The sequence below is a fragment of the Taeniopygia guttata genome, chromosome 1A (assembly GCF_048771995.1).
Source record: "Taeniopygia guttata chromosome 1A, bTaeGut7.mat, whole genome shotgun sequence".
Lineage (NCBI taxonomy): Eukaryota > Metazoa > Chordata > Aves > Passeriformes > Estrildidae > Taeniopygia > Taeniopygia guttata.
This window is the reverse complement of record NC_133025.1, coordinates 39,888,997-39,901,602: the sequence shown is the minus strand read 5'-3', so window position 1 is coordinate 39,901,602 and position 12,606 is coordinate 39,888,997. Positions and strand designations below refer to the sequence as shown.

The following is a 12,606-nucleotide window of genomic DNA, read 5'->3' as shown; positions in this document are numbered from 1 at the left end:
TGTTGTAATGAGAATGCTATTGCTTTGTGACTTTCCATTTTTTTTAGAAATAACTCCAAACATTTATCAAGTGTTTTATGATCTAAAACAAATCCAAGATAACAGATAAAAAAAATTATTTTAAAATTACCTTTAATAAACAACAGACTACAATTTCAAAAGCCTACAGACTACAATTGCACCACGCCCATGCTCCAAAGAATGGATTTTTTTAATTTATTATTGATAATTAAGTAAATCAGTCAAAAATCATAAAAAGAATGTAAGCCAGGGAATAAAATTTGTGAATTGTGCTACTTGGACTTGGACTTATGGCTATCTATTACTATGTCCTTCTGAAGAATTACAAATGGTCTGTTATCCTTATTTTTTTCAAATATTGGAAGCTTTTAAATTTGTGAACTATTGTACATCAGCACTTTATGGCAGACAGGAGAATTCAGGAATACTTTATTCATACACTTACTTATATATCTATTGTATTTCAGACTTGTGTCATCATGGCCTTCTCCTCCCCTCTTTTCCTTCCCTTTTAATTCCATTTCTTCTAAGTCCTGATCAAATCAGTCTTTCTGCAGATCACTTCGTTCTCCTGTAAAGCTACATAATGTAGAAACACTGCAAAGGTATCCAGCACACCTTTGATTCTCTTTGAGCCACAGCCTCGAAGAATTTAATTACTGAGAGTTACACATCGATCAAAATAGTACAATTAGTCTCTAACAATGGTAAATGGCTGTTCTCACTTAAGTCATCATTGGTGTCCAGTAAGATGATTGAAGACTCTCCCTCATGGTACAGTTATGGCAAAAATCAAGTTTGTTGACCTCACCACATTCGTGAAGTTTCAAATGGGTCACAACATACATCTTCCATATTCCTATTTAGTAGTACAAGTGGATTTTATCCTACTCCACCTCTGTTAAAAAAGTAGCTGAAAGAAATGATTTTTTTTGAAAATGGTCTTTACTTACAGCTTGAGATGTAACTGGTCATATACTGTATGTTGATATAAGATCTAAACAACCTATGGTTTCTGAGTACTGTCTCTTTACAGTGCTTATCTACACTTTATGCAACAATCTGCTGCCAGTAAGATTTACCTGAAAGCTCCTTCAGAAATCTAAGAAAACAGTATCAACCATAAAGTTTGAAATCCTATTAATACAAGATGGATTGGGATCCTCAGTGGGCTATTTCCCACCAAGTTGGATATTTCACTAGGAGAAAAATGCCAAAAGGGACTTATCATTAATGTAAAGATACAAACTTATAGCACATATCATATAAATGAAATTTTAAAAAATTCTTCCTTACCTAATTAAAGACCAGAGGAGAAATAGAGTTTAGGAGGGGGTTTTATTTTTATTCCTTCACCTTTTTTTAGTTTATGGGGATTATAAAAACATTAAGAAAAAGACAGGTATGAGGAAAGTGCTCTGATAGGGAAGGAGAGCATCTCAATTAAAACAAACAAGTGTCCATGCCAGACAAAAACTGGAAAGATTAAAAGCTTCAAGAGACTTTACAATGACTGACAGTCATTTTGCACTACTGTTTAAAATAATTATCAATAGTGCTTCTTTCATGTAGAACTGAGAACAGATCTGTGGGATCATAGAATCCTAAAGTGCTATGAGTTGGAAGGGACCTTAAAGATCACGTAGTTCCAACCCCCTGCCACGGGCAGTGAAACCTCCCACTAGACCAGGCCTTATCCAAACTGGCTTTAATCACTGCCAGGGGTGGGGCATCTGCAGCCTTCCTGGGCAACCTGTTCAAGTGTCTCACCACCCTCACAGTAAAATATTTTTTCTTAATATCTAACTTTAATTTTCCCTCTTTATATTTGTACCCATTAATCCTTATCCTATGACTACACTTCCTGACAAGGAATCCCCTCTCTGGGGAATCCTCTCTCTAAGCTTCTTCAGGTACTGGAATGTTGCTATGAGGTATCCATGCAACCTTCTCTTGTCTGGGCTGAGCAGCCCCACCTTCCTTAGCCTGTCATAGAGAAGGTCCTTCAGCCCACTTTTCAACTTTGTGGGCCTCCTCTGGACTTGTTCCAACAGTTCCATGTCCTTCTGATAGAAGCACCGAAACTGTACACAGTACTCCAGGTGGGATCTCACAACATCACATGGACGTAAATAACCTCTTCTTTTTTGAGTAATGTTACTGCATGGGCCTAGTTCCCTTAATTTACATGATTATTGGAGGTGTTTTGGTGTAAACTCAGCACAGATTTATTCCTTTATCTCAAATGTCTCAGCTTTTTCACTTCATTTTAGTGAAAATAAGCATTTGATATAATAACTGGTACTTCATATCTTTAAAAGAAATTCACTTTCCTAACTTGTCCCACTGCTGAGACTTTGGTGGCATGAGCTACTTTATACGAGTAATATTTCCTTGAAAAAGAAAAAAATTGTGTTCCTTAATCCCAGGACATTTAGTTAGCTCTTTAATTCACTTTTAGCTATAAAACATAGATTATAATTTTTTCTTAAAATCTCTCTTTTGGCCATGTCTCTACTGCACAAATTCAGTGTTATGTTAAAGATTACCTGCTCAACTAGCATATTTACCCAGGGAAGTTAAGGATATGGGTACAACTGTGGGCCACAGTAAAACAGGATTAGCCTGGTAGTTAGTGGCTGGGCCGATTGACTCCATCTGAAGGCAGCACTAATGATCTGATTCCCAGAAATATGCTTAATTATGTTACTTTCTTACACTTTCTCCAGTTCCTGAGCAGCTTCAGTTGGATTAAACTCAAGCCCTTTGTCCTGCAGTGTACACACACCCTGAGGCAGAATGTACAGAGCTGTATGAAGTAGCTCCAGAGCTACTCCATAGCCCACCTTTTCCACTCTCAAGCAACCAGCAATTTCAACATATAGCAAATAATCTAATAAATATAGAGCTGCCTTCAGGCAGGGTTCCTTTCCTAAACATGAACTGGTCTGCATTGCCAATTTTCAAAATATCTTAGATTTGTGTAAAAATGAATGAAATATATTTCACTTAATGATTAAAGACAATGTAATTTTCACCAGTGGAACCATTTTATCTCTAGGCTTTCCTTAGTCATATTAAACAATTATGTTGATATTCACCCACATGAATGGGATAAAATATTTTTAATGGGATAAAATAAAGATCACCTGTTTATGTATTCTTGGGTGGTGTTTCTGCTGTAACTTTTTTTACTTAGAGTTAGTTACTCCTGATGTTGTGACATGCTGCTCACTAATGTCTGTTACCTGAAAAATTAAAAAAAAACCAAAAACAATTTTACAAAAAAGAGTCTGTGCCACAGACTTATTTGAGATCAGAGCCATTTTACCAAACCTGAGAAGGTACTTCAATCAGATTAATATTAGTTTAGATGTTTTCAATCACCTTTTATACAAGTGATATGCAATCTGATATAAGTAATGGCACTGCACTCCAAAAATAGAGATATAACAATTTTCTAAAGTGCCTCCTGTATTGTATTAATAAGCTGATAGACTGAGCCTGTTATCTGGCATTACAAATGTTTTCAAAAATTTCTAAATCCAGATCAAAAGTCCAATGAAAATATATGTCCACCCCTCAACTCCAAGTAAGTAGGTCTAATATAATTAAGTAGGTCTAATAAAAAAAACAGATTCATTTATTCCACTGAGGGTTCACTTTTAGCTGGATCTGTAGATGCAATTAAATTATCGGAATGAAAATTCAGGTTTTCATTGCATTGCACTACTGCCTCTCCCAGTGGAGATTATTTTCTTTGCATAAAAGAATTAAACTTTCCAAAGTAAAAGTTAATGTTAGGGTTACAACAAACAACTCAGTCAAAATTGAAAGCCCAGCAAGACATGGTATATCAGAAAGTACAAAAAAAAAATGGATTTTGGTAGGTTTATAGTTTTAACAAAGTAACATCACTGTAACTTTTGCTGAAATACTTTTCAAAGATAGTGTGAAAGACAAGTGGTTTAAATGGGGTTAAATGAAACTTACAGACTTCATATATTAATGTCTGTTACTATGAGAGACTGCTTTGTTAAAATGCTTTCTGCACATTCTATGTTTTTACAATTATTTTAAAAACTTTACTTGAATAATTATTTTATGAATATTGTATTTAAACCACATAAAAAGGACAAATTTAGTTAAAGTTTAATTTAAAGTAGTTGTCAAATTCTTTCCATTAGAAAGCATCTTTCATACTGATATTTTTGAGAGAGACAGCTTATGAGATAAAAAAAAAAGCCTGAAGATAGATAGGCATCTCAATTATTAGTCACCCTAGTTGCCTGACTAGGGAAATTTCAATATTAGAATTCTGATGTAGAAAAATTTATCCAGAAAAGTTGACTATGTCTTTTACTTTAATAGCACTTCAGGAAGCATAATGTAATTTCTGTTGGTTAATAAAGGATCTTGAATGGTAAGCAATATCTAGTATTTCTATATGCTTCTAGACTTTTACCAAGATGTTTTTAATGTTGACTATCTAATTATTTTGGCCAAAAAGGCCAAATACCATCTAAGAACAAATATATGTTCTGCTTTTTTGATCTTTATAAGTACAGTTACAGTTGCACTTTAAAAAATAGCCTCCAAACACTGTTAAAATCAGTAAAGACAAAAAGGCATATAAAATCTTATTATGGATGCCTTTGAGAAATAATAGCTGTATTTAGATAGATACACTTCTCATTTTCTGAAAATTTTCTCAACATGACAGTCTGATTGACTCTGAGTGGGGTTGCTTGAAAATGTGTTTCAGGCAAATGTGTTACTTTTGGGGCCTTTGTTTAAACATGCAGTAGATTGGTTCATTTGGAGGGTCATTTGGTTTTGACAGCATGTGCAGGGAAGAAGCTTTCATGGCATTTAAATAATCACAAGCGCTTGGGTGTTATTTCTATTGGTTTTCCCCCCCTCCACGCAGCCCCCCGAATGAATCCGACTAGCTCAGAGATATGGGGCTGTGGGGGGAGGAAATAGCATGGAGAGGGAAAGGTATTCAGAAGAGGCTCCTTACCCCAGGGTGTTGGAACAGCTCTCTTTATTCTGTGGTGTCCATGGAGAGCGGGGCAAAAGAGGAAGAGCAGGAAGTTTCAGGGGTCTATATAGGTTTTGGACAGGGTGGGCACTCCTGGCTCCCCGCCAACCCCGTTGGGGCAGGAGGGAGGATTCAGGGGTTATCATGATCAGAGCCACAGAGGCCCTAGGAAAGGGGGGACAAAAGGGTGTCCAGGAGCTCACCGTAACACTTGGGTTTTTAAAAGGTTTACTCAAAGAGCAAAAACTGACTGTATACCTGCCTCTGTCTCCACTGAAAAAAAATTCTCTTCCACTAAAAAGGATATTTTTGCAGTTTCATTGTTACTAAAGTGTCCAGAAGGATGTATTTCAATGACAAACTGTGTGTTTTAAGATTGCCAGAAGCTCCAAATTTTGGTCCAGCCTACTTTCAGGAGGAGAGAGGAGGGAAAGCCAAATCTGAAAGCAGGGAAACTTAAAACTTTCAAAAATCTTTCATTTGGTCCAAATTCTTAAAAAAAAAACTTCTTTCCCCCCAATATTTTAGCATTTTATTAATTAAGATGATAAGAACCTGTTCCAAAGTCTGTCATCATCAATGGTGGGACTTTAACTGACATTACTAAATTTTGTAGTAGTCTCCCAAACTGCTCCCCTGAAAATATTCCCTTGTAATAGGACTATCTGTATGTTCAAAGAAAAGCTACTCGGTTTTCAATAAAAAAATAACTTGCAATTGGTTCAGTACATATACTACAAACTTACTGGAAAAAAAAGGAAGATCCTTGATAGATATGGGCAGTGGAATTTGATTCAAAAATGTGATTTTTTTTTTCCCCCCTTATGTGCACTAGTTTACTGCCACAGGATGTATATATACATTTACCCTCTTTCAGTCTGAATTTATTTGGTCTTGGATACAGGTAAGCACCCCAGTGATGGGAATTGATTAGATACTATGGTTGTTACCACTCTGGAGGTTTGTGGATCATCAGCCTACTCTAAAAATGCTTCTAATTCATTCATAGAGGAACATAGCAAGGAGACTTTACCACAAATTCTTGCATACAGAGGAAGTGCAAAATGCCATTTTATGTACAACAGATGGCTAAAGAAAACAGCCCATTGGATATACATGACAATAGAAATCTTTCTGCCTCCTTTTTTTGAAGAAAATTAAGAACAAAATAACATGTCTGATTCTTTCCTAAAATTCTCTCTGGCTTAGTACATTGCAAGTATGGTGAGGCAAAATGCCCAAAAGTTAAATTCTGTGCTTGTTTTCTTTATAACCATGTAGGCTGCTTTTCCATTAAATCAACAATTCTGCTTAAGTGGTTTTCAGCAATTTTACTTCTGTGTGTATTCATGCTATGCCTAGAGTTCAGGGACTCAAGGTATCCCTGAAACTAGCATTCAAGCAGAAACCATCTCTCACACTAATTTACTCTGTAACATGCCACTTCCCACTGTCCTCTTTCTTTTTTTGGCTTGAGAAATCCATAACATATTATCTTTGGCAATTGCTCAGGAACCATAAGCAAAGCATCTATTCCAGGCCTGTCCCTTGATATTTGAAATTTGCATGTTATTCCCAATCTTTCCATTACTGCTCAGAACACTTGCCAAAATAGGAGTAATGTATAAATCTTAAAAAATCAAAAATGGACCCAAAGCACCATCAAACTTTTTTTTCCCTGAGTTTTAGGGTTGAAATGTCTTAAGATAACAGCTTTAATTGGGTCCTCAGAACCAAGCACCTCTCCAAATACAACTAGGACTAGAAGTGTCACATTAGTTATAGAACTTACTAGGGTAGAGGAATCTTGATCTTGTATGTATAAGAGGCTGTTTGGATGCAAACCCTGTGGAATATACTAGACTCCTTGATAGTTTTGATTAAATCAAAGTTTAGAAATAGAATATAAACCAAGACATTAACGGTGGAGAGTGGATGATCAGACTAGATGACTTTTAGAGGTCACCTTTAACCGTAAGCAATCTGTATTTACTATTGATATGTATAGGATTTACCAGTGGATGTTTTTAAGTGTTGTTTCTAACCCTATTAATTTTATGCAACAGGAGAGCGGGTCATAAAGATCAGTGGAGATACATACAGAATAAAAATATATATAACAACATTTTTCCTATTATGTCAAGAAGCAAATGGAGAGGGCCTCCCAGCTAGTTGTAACTCTTTATGAATTTTTAAATACCTCCCACTGGTCAACTATTACATGTTTGAACTTTATTCTCATCAAAAAGGCATAAGCAAATCATTCACATGCTGAAAGAGTCTATGATACTTTGTTACAGTACAAAAATCTGGATATGACTGAAATATGTAAAGCAGGTCTAATGATCAAGATAAAAGATAATAGGTTTCCAACAACCAATGTTAAATTGTTCAAGTATATTTTTATCTGTAGAAATTATGTTTTCATTACTAAATTTTGATATTTTAGCAATTTTACTTTTCATTAACTGAATGTCTATGCATCTAACCACAACCTGTTGTTCATTAAAATCTCAGTGAAAGACCTTATGGAAGCAAGTTTTCATCAGGCCTAAGACAAACTCATGACTTACATTGGCTCATTTAAGTGCAGTAATTGTCCCAGTTTTCTCCTTTGATTGAATTTGTTGAGTTAATTGTGTATCTCTACTTCTGACTGACACAACAGAATTGCTTTTTTTTCAAAGTTAGGGTCATGATTCTGTGCATAAACTGGAATTGCTGATGTCTGCACATCGTGCTTCAGCTGGTGTGATAGGCTTGTAAGTTTAAAGCTCTGGTCCTACTACTCTGCACAGTCACCCCTCTGCCTGTTACACAGGTTATAATGACATCCCTGGGAGTCACAGCAGACAAGGGACAAAAATGTGTGAGCGGTTTTTCAGAGATCTTGTGACACCCTTGATTCTGCTGCATATGCATAATTACCAGCAAAGTGTTGCATCAGCCAAATATAAGAACAAAGTGTTGGCAATAAACAACAGTTTAGGATATCAGACTATTTATACAGTTTTCTCCTAATCCTTGTATGCAGGTCTACTTCAAGAGGGAAATGAGGCAGAAAACACGGGTGCACAGGTTGTGCCTCCGCTATCAGAACGGGGCCCCACAGGGCCTGAGCCCTGCCAGCAGAGTTAGGGGCTGGCAATAGTGTTTAATGACAGCCCCAGAAAGGGTGAAGGGATGAATCAAGTCCGTCATTCCTCCAGGGTCCAAACTGGGAGTCCAATGAGCAGGAGCTGGAGCCAGGATTGTGGCTGATGCAATGATCACCTCTGGGCTGGAGACAGCAATGCCTCTGCTCAGAGCTGAGCTGAAATGGGGCTCCTGGGACCATGAGCAAGGTTTGGAGTGCTCAGAGAAATTAAGGCTTCTCTGTTCACTCAAGGCCCTGACAAATATTTGCCCCTGTTTCTTGTGTCTAGAAAGGTTTTATATTCTGCACATCTGTATTCTTTTGTATTCACTTAAGCAGAAAGTACAGAGGACTATTCTTGGCTTCTCTTACAGTTTACCTTTAAACACACAGGAAAAGGTTTTACACCCAAGCTATAGCTGTAAGCATTACTACAGGGTCCCCTGATATTTTTTTGGGCAAGTTTCATTCAAAATATCTTGCTAGGTTGCTGAAATGCTGTCTTTCTCTGTATGTGCTGTTTCAGCAACAGGGGTTCCACAGGCTAATAAAGCTTCCTGCATCCTGTTTACCTTGACTCAGTCTAGGATGAAAAAAGGAGTGTTTTGCATAAAGAAAAAAGTTATAAAACCCCTCAAACTTCAAGTAGACTGTAGTTTATAGATATACTCTCACCAGTGAGATCTGAAGACTTCATTTTTTTTATGAAAAATCACTTGTACGTGCTCCTCTGTTGTTAAACTAAGAACAATTTAATATTTGTATTAAATGACAAGAAGTGTATCTGCCATTGAGTTATAGTAGCATTCTAAATTTGCCTTGAATACTTTAAATGCTTGCCTAATTAGATTATAGTAAATTATATACATACGTTACCTTTGATTCAGAGACATTAACAATGGAAATACTTTCACTTTAAAAAAAGTGCGAATAATTTTTCACATTCTTTGTTAAAAAGGTTTTGCTAGCCAAAAAGATTCCCCAAAAACTGTGAATTTCTCTCATCTTGAACCATTGCATTTCAATTATAATGTGGGTTTTGATAATCATATGGTAATGAGTCTGGGGAGGCTTGGGATTTTGTTTTGGTTTTTTTTCCTGCTTGGTTGTTTCTTCTTGTGTTTGGTTGGTTTGGGGTTTTCTTGTGTCCCAATTTTACAAATGCATAAAATGTAATGAATTTTTCATAGGACCCATAGTGAATCTTTCATAGATAGACTCAAAATATAACATCCCCATTAGATACACATTGCAATACCCTACAGGAGTTCTTGAATGGTCACTAAAACTGCATCTCTTCAGGATGATCTATAGGACATAAGATCTCAATCTGCTAAAGGACATCAATAAAAAGATTTGTTGTACACACCTACATCAAGAGTAGTAGCCCAGGGACCTTTTAAAACACATGGAAGTAAATTCATATTTTCAGACACAACTATATTTGACTTATCCTGTGTATCTGGCCTAAACATATAAATGACAATTCACCTACTTAAAAGTAGCTCTCTAGAACCAATTTAGACACCTGAAGAATGTCTGAGTTTTCTGCACAAGTGTGACTTACATAGACTTGTCTTTTTGCAGCAACAGCTGAAGACCAGATTGGGTGCTATGTGTCTAAAATGACTATTGAAAATCTGCTTAGGTGAGTGATATTTGCTTCCTATATTCCAAGTATGGAAATATTTAGGACCTCAAAAAAGGATTTATTGTCTGATCTTTTCCACTGATTTATATTTAAATAAGTAGCTTTATTTTCAATAGCTGAATCAAAAGAGGAAGAAATAGGCACCTTGGTATTTAAAGTGTAACACACTAAAATGTAACATCTTTTTGTTTTTTCAAAATGTAAATTTATGCTGGCTATGATGGAATCCATTATGTAATTAATTTTTTTTTAAGGCAGATACAAAGTTATTAATATTGCCATTTCAAGTCAATCACTTTCTAGAATTGATGCATCTTAGTTATTTTCAGATGTATTTTTTGACCTTGTATATTAGATGTTTTTCATCAGTGTCATGAATCAATCTCAGATTCAGATTCTGTTGTAATTATTTTATCTTTAATCAGCCTGGCTTCCACTCCACTGAAAAGTTCCTCTCCATCTTTCTAAATCTATTGCTTTCCATGGAGATAGTATCCACTTGACAAAATCACAGTAAGTTATGGTAGGTTTCCACTTGGCCTCAGTGGAGTGGTAAAACTTCTCCCCCAGAAAAGCAATTTGAATACTTAGGTGTTCTTCCCTCCTAATAGCATTTAGCACAGTTGAGAATATTAACTATTAGATCTGTTCTGGATGGACAGGAAAAGAAGACTTTTAATGCTATTAAATAAGGATTTTAATGAAAGTTCTTACACAAATGATTTTAAATCTCTTCATGGTTCCTTCACATTTAGAATGAAAGTGTGCTTTAATTTTATTTCTTGGGTTTCAAGTCTCTACTGTTAATTGTGATGTTCCCATATAACTTAAACTGTAATTTAAACTATATCAAAATATGGGCTGATAATAACTTCTATGTCTTTATTCAAAGTGAATCAACCAGAGTTCCAATAAAGTAATTTTTAAAAGTGTGATAATTTGTCTGTAGCCCCAGTGAATGTTATTTTGTCATTACTGGCAATAGTCACAGGTTTTCTATAGTCATTTGAGCTCCTGAGTGCAGGTGCTCAGGACTTAACTGGGCTTGACCTTTTTTACCTTACTTTAACTGCTGTCCCTCTGCCAAGTGCCTGTCACCCTGCCTATTTCAGCTAAAAACCTGTGAATACCTTATGGAGAAGGTGCGGCAAAGCCCAGACAAGACGACTGCAAAACAAACAGTATCCTTTTGCTTTCTCTGAGATTGGGGGGAACTATTCCAACCTTTGAGGTAAGAGATGTGTAGGAAGCAGCCTGTGTGAAGGAAATGTATAGAGGGAGACTCAGGCAGAACCCAACAGTGTTGTGGAAAAAGGCTTCTACATCACATTCATCCCAGAGAGGGAAAAGTCCTCAGCAGGAGCTCCTGGTAAAGACCTCCGTTCACTTTTCCCAAAGTTTGTCTCAAGTAATTAGGCTTGGAGTGAAAGGTATTGATACTGGAGTAGGACTGGCTTACTAGCGCTCATAAATTACCCAAACCATATAAAATTTGGTAATACTGGTGGCCTTGGTCTTAATTTTCATCTCTTATTGTTGAACATGGTTCTGTCACTGCAGTCTGTGTTTAGTTATGTGTCAGATTTCCGTTTACATGGCAATGGCTTGAAAATATCTCATTTTTTGTCCACATCACATCTATTTGTTGGATTCATATAAGTGGTAATGATAATATCCTTGACAAATTTATTTTTATAACATTAGCTTTGGACATTAGCAATTTTCAACACTACTTTGTGAATTAAAAAAAAAAAATAGGTTTAACCAAATTTAGTTTGTTTACTCATGATTCCTCAAACATTAGTTTACCTTTTAATCTCAGCCCTGTCTTCAGTCCTTGTTATGGAGAAATCCTCTTCATTCAAGGTCACAAAGTTACTTTTCAAAATCCCTTGACATTCTTGTTCCTTTTGTAGTTATATTATGTTATGGACAAATTACCAAATAATCAAAGACAGACAGTGAAAGTCTCAAACGAGTGTAAAATTTTGAAATTTTAATTAATTTTGGTACATGAGGAATAATATTTTCTTTCCTCACTTTGTCTTTAAATATCTGAGTTATGAAGCAATATTCTTTTAATATTTGACCTATATATCTGTTTATACATTTAAAGATCTAGGTGTTGCTGTCTCCAAACATCAAACATCAAACGCTACTTTCTGTAATGATAAAAATACACTATGTAGGAATCAAGAAATATAATTTTTAAAAAATATGTCAAAGATTATCAGGATAATAAAGGATGTATAAGAGGCATGTGTTCTCTCTCTCTCGGAGTTTCACCCCTCTCATAAATTGTCTGCATAATTTTTATGAAATTTATACTAAAATCTTGAATGCTTTTATTAAGGCTTCAGTGATTTGTTTGTAGAAGATAAATAGCTATTTTCTGTTAAACTGTATAAATAATAATATGTAACTGCTGATATCTACATCAAAAGCTGACAAGATATTAAATTTCAAGCAGCTCTCCACATTGTTTATTAAACTGATAGTTTCATAAAAAAATAAAGCCAAAATATATGTAAAATAAAGAGTGGCTTCTGCTCTTTGCAAACTACAAGAGCAGGAACAAAAGCTCTGTGAATAGCACTCTTCCTACAAATACAAAACCTCTCAGTTTGTGGGGTTTTCCCCATTTATGTGGGTAGAATCAAGGCTTCTTTGAGGTCATATGGCCCAGTGATAAGATTTGATTAGTGAGAGATGCCCAAATCAAGGTGCAAACAAGACCATATACTGAAGTCAATG

At 35.6% G+C, this 12,606-nt stretch overlaps 1 long non-coding RNA gene across 5 annotated transcripts in view; it reads left to right on the top strand.

The window, feature by feature from the left end:
* Nucleotides 1-12,606, top strand: part of LOC115492053 (uncharacterized) — a 177,879-nt gene that overhangs the window by 142,545 nt on the left and 22,728 nt on the right. For all 5 annotated transcript variants that reach the window (XR_012053456.1, XR_012053455.1, XR_012053454.1 and 2 more), the window contains exon 4: nt 9,789-9,849. This is a non-coding gene — a long non-coding RNA (uncharacterized lncRNA). The remainder of the gene's footprint in view (nt 1-9,788; nt 9,850-12,606) is intronic.